The sequence below is a fragment of the Fukomys damarensis genome, unplaced genomic scaffold (assembly GCF_012274545.1).
Source record: "Fukomys damarensis isolate Sample0158 unplaced genomic scaffold, DMR_v1.0_HiC HiC_scaffold_5, whole genome shotgun sequence".
Lineage (NCBI taxonomy): Eukaryota > Metazoa > Chordata > Mammalia > Rodentia > Bathyergidae > Fukomys > Fukomys damarensis.
The window spans coordinates 13,546,583-13,554,376 of NW_022900917.1; the positions used below are offsets into that span (position 1 = coordinate 13,546,583).

The 7,794-nt window shown below is 42.0% G+C and overlaps 1 pseudogene; it reads right to left on the minus strand.

The window, feature by feature from the left end:
- Nucleotides 1-202: 202 nt before the first annotated feature.
- LOC117285084 lies at nucleotides 203-352 on the minus strand (annotated as a pseudogene).
- Nucleotides 353-7,794: the final 7,442 nt, after the last annotated feature.

Consider the following 7,794-nt stretch of genomic DNA (forward strand, 5'->3'; position numbering starts at 1 on the left):
TAGTACCAACAGCAGTGAAAGGAGAGATCAATATTCCAGAGAGAATAAGTCAGACCCTGAGGAGAGAAACGATCTCAGAGAGACATACAAGAATTGAACTGTGTAGTTCAGTGTAGATTACATCATTTGAACACAGAAGGCACCAATATCTAGGGAAACAATGAACATGCAATTGTTCACCAGTTAAATAATGCTCCAATGAAACAAATTCTTCTTGAGACTTTTTTTTGGAAGACCAAAAGAATGAAATCTTTAAATTTCCTAAACATAAAATTGTGAGGAAGTTAAACCTGTGCTACTAGCAGTTATGACAGAATTACACTTGATCTTAGCCAAAAGGCCAAGAAGCGATATTTATGACAGAATTAAAGGTGAAGAAACCAAAGGAATAGCAGTGCTACACAGAAAATAAAATAACAACTATTTTTTCACATAGTCAAAACTTAAACAAGTCACAAGCAAATCAGGATAATTCTCTTGAAAAGAGAAATTCATCTAATTCAGCTTCACATGGCTGCTCCCCCTATACTTTCATAAATAAAAATGCAGATCCACATCTCCAAAATGTTCCATATTAACAAGTGATGTACTAACAAAGAGAATATTTAAAACCTGATGCTCAACTAAAGATATTTGGTCTAGGGATGGTAACACAACCAAGATCTAACCAGGCAGTTATTCTCTGAAAGTTAGACATCCAATTGAGAAAGAGATAACACGAGACCTCCAATACCCTTGATTCTCATTTCCCCATCACGAGGAGCAAAGAAACAGATTAGCTATTTCATAGGGAAAAAGAAAGAAAATGGAAGGAATCTGTTCTTTAAAATATGTTCAGTGAAATAAGGAGAAGGAAAATTTTGACTCAATTCATTTCATGGCTTTCAGTAGTCCTTGGTGCCCCTATGTTCCTGCCCTAAATTCTAACATACATAATGGGTTCTCGGCATTGAGTTCCCATTTTCACTTGAGCTAGTGAGCATAAGACTCTTATACTGGTAATAAAAAGAGTTCTAAGTAATATATTGGCTGAAAATTGCAAAAATATTCTAGTTATCTAAGACCTATGGTTGTTCTATGTATAACTCTATTAATATTAATATAAACACCATAGGAAATATGTAGAAGACATTCCTTTTTGTGAGTGGAGCAATTATAAAAGTAATTTTGTGGTCATAGGTTCTCAAGAAAAATGATTCTTCTAGATGGTACTGCTGTGAAACAAATGATTCCAATTAAGTAAAGATTTAGATGCCAAGAAGAGTATAGTAGAGGTATGCAGTGATGACATGACAGTTAACACTATTTAGCTATACATATCGTGTAGGTAAGAAAAAAATAACAATATATAATTTCTAAAACAGGTTCCTACAAATGCCCATAAATTTTTATGAGCTATTTAGCAACACATTAATGATTCTGAAACTTACAATAGTCACTTGTACTGGCCTATGATACATTCCACTTCTGCTAGAGTCACCTCAGAAATTATCCAAAAACAGTTTATTTAAGGGTTTTCAAATTTTTTTCTCTTTCTATGGAGAAGGACACAGGATGGATAGAATGGAATCTAGAGCACAATGCTGCATGTAAATAAACGGCCAGTGATGGTGGTGTATGGGTGTGCACCTGCTCAAGTGTGTGTTTGTATGAATGTATTGACATTGAAGAGGTATAATTCCCAAATTATCATAGTAACTATGAATCTTTATGTCACACATTAAGTCTTATATTTTCTTTTCAACTAGGAAAACTAGAGACCAGGGATTTAGCTCAGTATTACCACAGCCTGCCTTGCAAGCACAAGGACCCAAATTCGATACTGACTACCAAAAAATAAAAAATAAAATAAAATAGGAAAATAATAGACTATAGATTGACTATAAGAAAAATGAAATATATTAGACAATTCCCTCTTTCAGTGCAAAATCAGCTTTTCTTGTGCCTCTTAAATGGTATAATGTGCAGAGAGGGGTACACCCTCCTGTGCCATGCCACGGTGGGCCTATGCTCTACTGGAACACACAGCTCCTGGCAGTCCTAAACTCAGCATCAGTAAAAGAACTAATGAAGAAGAGTTTAAAATAAAAGACAATTTATTAGAAGGAGAAGGAAATGGGGAAGAGATGGAAGACAGCTACTCTGGAGCAGTAGAGAGTATTTAAAAGGGAAATAGTCATGAATTTCCTGTGTGCAGGTCCTATTATTGAGATCTTTGTCCCATGTAGGCTCTTGGAATCTGATTGGCTCCCTGGCTTGCTTTCATCCTAACCTTGAGTTTCTTCTGGCCATGACTTTTCCCTTTGTTTGGTGGAGGGTAAGATTATGAGTGGGGCCTTATGGACAAATAGTTTAGGTTTAAGGATTAAGTAAAGTATGTGATTCTTACACTAAACATGCTATCAGGTATTTTCCTGAGTTTAATTTCTTTGACTTTCTTTAATTTCTACGGTCTAGCTGTCTTTGTCTTTCTAATTGCTCAAGTCTAATCAGCAGAGACAGAAGTCATCTCTAGGAAACTGCATCTAGCATCCCTTAGTCTCTCCATTAAGTTTCAACAAAGCTCAGTGAGGCCTTTATCCTCTTTTCTGTACCTACAAGACCCCTACCCCTAAAATGGGAGAGAGAAATGATATAGAAAACTTAAAATAACATAGGATGAAGAAAGAATAAGGGCTGAGTGCAATTCAGATTCCCTTCTCATTATCTGTGTAATCTTGTGTTTACTAAACCTTTTTGAGCCTTGGTTTCTATGTCTATAACGTGGAAATAATATTTACCATTAAAAACTGTTTTTAAGAATTAAATGAATACTTTCTGTCATGCTCAGTGGGAAAGGTGATTCCAGAACACCGTGCTCCAATCCTTGGTTCCAGGAAGTCCTAGTACAGCTACATGGCCTTCAGTTCCAGGAAACATATGCACCACCACCCTAACTGAAGAGCACAGGCCACACTCTCTCTGACCCAGACTCCTTAAATCAGTGACTCTCCAGACCAATGCTCAGCAACCCCACTAAAAAAAACAAATCCTCACTCCTACTTGCTCATTGCTGATTCCAGCCTGTTCATGTCTGAGTAAAATAAACAGCCTCAGTGCTTACACAAAACCTGCCTGGGTGGTCTCTCTCTTTCCCCTTGTACCTTTGATATATCTGGTGCTGTGATTCAGATAGAGTGACCCTCCCTGGAGGACTTTTGAGCTCTCTCCCGAGCCTTTTATTCTGATGAGACCACCCTGTGATACTGGTTCTTCAGACTGCACTCCAGGCTGTCCCTGCCAGCTGCTTACCATAGGGTAAGACTTCTCTCTAGCCCCTCACCTGCCTAGACCAAGAGAAGCTCAGTCCACTATCCATGGATCTTAATTGCAGCTTGGTTACAGAAATAATCCAGGAAGACAGTCTTCCCTTGGTGTCTGGCTGACCAAAGGGACATCTGCCTTGGTCACCCACCCACATTATGTTACAGCCTTGAGTCCCAACTGGAGATGTCTGCTGTGAGATTTTGTTGTCATTCTCATTACCTCTCTCTGCTCTCCATGAATAATCTCCCCTCCTCTATTCCCCACCTCCTCTCCCCTAGCCTATCTCCTAAAAAACTAAAAGTTCTCCAACACTCTCCTTATCTGAAGCCCAGATTACTTATATTTTTCTGTAATACTGCTTGGCCACAGTATAAGCTTAAAATGACTTCCAGTGGCTAGAAAATGGCACATTGTTCTAGCTTATAGGATTTAGTTACTGCTGAAAATTGGGCAAATGGTCTGAGGTACCCTATGTGCAGGCATTCTTTACATTCTATAGCCTTCTCACCCTGAGTTCCTTCTGTGACACCTCTCAAATTCTTATTTCCCTCTGTTCCACATGCCCTGCAGTAGTACCCTGTGATGCCAATTCCTCCCTGATGACAGACCTTACTAACCTTGCTCTCCCCAGTGCCCTCACTCCTCCCAGGCAGCGCGCCACTAAACTTCCTGCCATTTGGTGGCATTCCCTGCCTGTTTGTATCCAGTGCCACCTCCTGTCTCTAAATCTCCTGTCTCTAACCCTCTTTCATAGGCTTTACCTGGCCCCATCTTGCCTCACACCTGTTCTGGTCTACAATTTGACCACTATCCCTTGCCCCCCACCTCTCAATTACTGCTTTTTTAAGTGGCAGAAGTAGAGGGAATAGTCTGAGTATTTCATGTTCCTTTTTCTCTGTCTGACCTCGTCCAGATCAGCCAGTGTTTGGACTCCTTCTCACCAGACTCCACCCAGTATACCCACTACTTCCAATACCTGACCCAGTCTTAAGGCCTCACTTGGACAGATTTCTCTGTCATCCTTAGCTCCATCCTCTCCTCCGATGACCAGGAGTGAATATTGTCCCTGGCCTGATCCTATGGGGATGAATAAAGTTACTATCATCCCAAACTGCAGTAGAGCCCCAGAGCTGTCCCCCAAGAGCATCCATATTGGAACTATCAGGCAGAATTTGCATACATAGCCAACCAAGATTGCACAGTCTCCTTCCTAGTAGAGATACTTCACAAAGCAATTAATTTTGATAAACTCAAAGAGACTACTCACAAGGGTCAGGGATTTAGCTCAGTGCTTCTGTCACCAGCCTCAAAGAGGCTACTCAGACCAAAAGTGAAAATCTGGTCCAGTTTATGACCCACCTGGCTGCTGACCTTAAAAATTCACTACAGTAGATCCAAAAAGGTGAGAAGGGCAACTTATTATTCAGATGCACTTCATTGCCCAGTCAGCCCAGATATTTGAAAAAAAGTACAAAGACAGGAGACTGACCCTCAAGCCCACAACAAGAACTAGTTAAGCTTCCCTTCAAGGTCTTCAACAACAGAGATGAAAATGCTTGAAAGCAGATGATTTCCGAGCTGCAGAAGCTGGCCTCTGCCATAAGAAGCCCTCCAAGGTCAACTACCAGGTTGATCACAAAGGGACCTAAGGCGCCCCTGACCAGAAACACCCCTCCAGGGACAAACTTCAAATGCCACCAGAATGGCCACTGGGCTAGGGAATGCCCACAGTCTGGGATTCTCCCCAAGCCATGTCCTTCCTGTAGGGGACTCCATTGGAAGTCAGATTGCCCAATGCCAGCAGCCACTTCTGGGTCATGATCCCAGGGATAAGACTGGCTCCTTCATAGACCTTCTTTGCCTGGCCACCAAAGGCTAAAGCTGCTCAAAGGCCTTAAAGGCCATCTCATATGCCAAACTTCAGGTAACTCTTATGGTGGAAAGTCCATCTCTTTCTTTATCAACAGTAGGGCACCCATTTCCCCCTTCCTTCTTTCCAAGGACCAGTCTTCCCAGCCCCAACTGTTGTAGGCTTTGATGGAAAAGTCTCCAGACCTTTCAACACCCCTAACCTGGTGTTATTTGGGTCAACAACACCTTTCCCACACTCATTCTTAGTCACCTCTGCCTGTTTCATTCCCCTTTTAGGGCAGGACATCTTAACTAAATTGTCAGGCACTCTAACTGTCCCCTGGATACAACCAATACTTATAGGTGACCTAATGTCTTCTGCCCTGCCCTGCCCCATCCTGGGGTTCCCATCATCTCCCCTCATCTCAACCCTAGGGATTGGGATACCTCCACCCCCTCCCTTCATTTTAACAATTGCTTACTATCCCTCTCAAGTCAGAGCACCCCTACCCTGTCCAATGGTGGTATCCAATTCCTAGATTGGCCTTGCAGGGCTTGCAACCTGTCATTTCTCTCTTATTATGTCAGAGTCTCTTTTTTTTTTTTTTTTTTTTTTTTTTTTTTTTTTTTTTTTTTTTTTTTGGTACCGGGGATAGAACTCGGGTCCTTGTGCTTGCAAGGCAGGCCACTGAACCACTGAGCTAAATCCCCGGCCCTCTTATTATGTCAGAGTCTCTTAATCCTCACCAATTCCCCTTATAACTCTCCCATTCTCTGGGTACAGAAGGCAGATGGTACAAGATCTCCACTTGATCAGATTGTCCTTCCCAAATATTATGTGGTGCCAAACCCCTACACACTTCTGTCCTCTTTCCCTTCATCTACCACTCATTACTCTATTTTAGATCTAAAAAATGCCTTTTTCACTATCCCTCTGCACCCCTCCTCACACCCTCTTTGCCTTCACCTGAACAGACCCCAACACCTCTCATTCCCAACAGCTTACCTGGAATATCTTGCCACAGGGTTTCCAGGACAGCCCCCACTACTTTAGTCAGGCTGTTGCCAATAATTTACTCTTCTTTCACCTGTTTTTCTTTCATCTTATACAGTCTGTACATGATCTTCTCCTCTGTAGCCCCTCCTAAAAGTCATCCCATAAAGACACACTCTTATTATCATAATATCTAAACTCAAAGGTATACAATACAATAATCTCCCTCTAAGGCCCAAATCTCTTCCCAATCTGTCACCTTCTGAGCATCATCTTCCACAGACATACCTGAGGCTTATCTCTGGACATGTCAACTTGATCTCCCAGAACCCAAACCCTTCCAGCAAATAACAACTCCTCTCCTTTCTAAGTATAATAGGATACTCTTGCCTTTGGGTTCTGGGCTTTGCTTTCCACACTAAAATCCTCTACAAACTCACCAAGGGAGACACCACTGAGCCCTGAGATTACAAGACCTTCCCTCATTCATCCTTTCAGTCCTTACAGGAGGCCCTAAAGACAGTCCCTGCTGTGACCCTTCCAGACCTTCAGCCTCTATGCAAGGGATATTCAGTGAAGATTCTGACTCAAGGTTGAAGCCCACTTCCAATCATGATCCTGTCTAAAGGTTGAATCCACAGTCTCAGCCTGGCTGCCATTCCTATGGGTGGCTGTAGCAGTGTTTCTGATATTCCTGGAACCATTCATCATCATTAGACATGCCTCGCTTAGTTTATTCTTTCCACAACCTTCAGAGCCTTATGTCTTTAGTCCACCTCTCACATCTTCTTTGTGCCCCCTCTTTCTTTAGCTCTATGTAATTTCCATGGAAACCCCCATGGTTACCATTATCTTAGGGCCTGATTTTACCCAGGCTCTAAACTTATAAACTCCCCAACTCTTTATTTAAAAGCCTGAACCACACAATTGCATGTCTCTAATATATCTAGCAACCTCCCCTTTTCCTCACATTTCTGCCTTCCCCCTTGCTAACCATGACCACTTATTGTTCATCAATGGGAATTCATATAAGTCTAACCCTACTCCTCTGCCAGGGAAGGATATTCCATCATCTCCCAAATCTATCATAGAAGCTGCAGCTCTCTCTCTATCCACCACCTCTCAACCTCAGGCCAAGCTGATTGCACTGATCCATGCACTTACTAGCAAAGAACTTACAGTTTTATAGCTATACAGACTCCAAATGTGCATTTCATGTACTACATAATCATGCCACCATCTTGGCAGAAAAAAAGGTTTCTCACCACCCAAAGGTCTTCAGTCATTAACACTGTACTCATTAAAGCCCTTCTCCAGAACACCCTCTTGTCAACTTAGATGGGTATGCTTTACTGCAGGGGACACCAAAGGCTTGCAGGCCACATATCTGTGGGAACACTTTTTCATACAAGACTGCCAAAGAGGCAGCCATCTTCCCACTCCACATGCCTAAGTGTCAATATTTTGACCTTTCTGGTATGACCCCAGCCTATTCCTTTTCTAAATGCCAATGATACCAAGATCTCCCCACCAAAGATGGGTGGTTCTCAAGCCAGAGACAGTTCCTTCTTCTTCAAAAGTCCACACCATTCTTTCATCCTTTCATGACAATTTTCATGCAAGTCACAATTCCCTGAACTGAG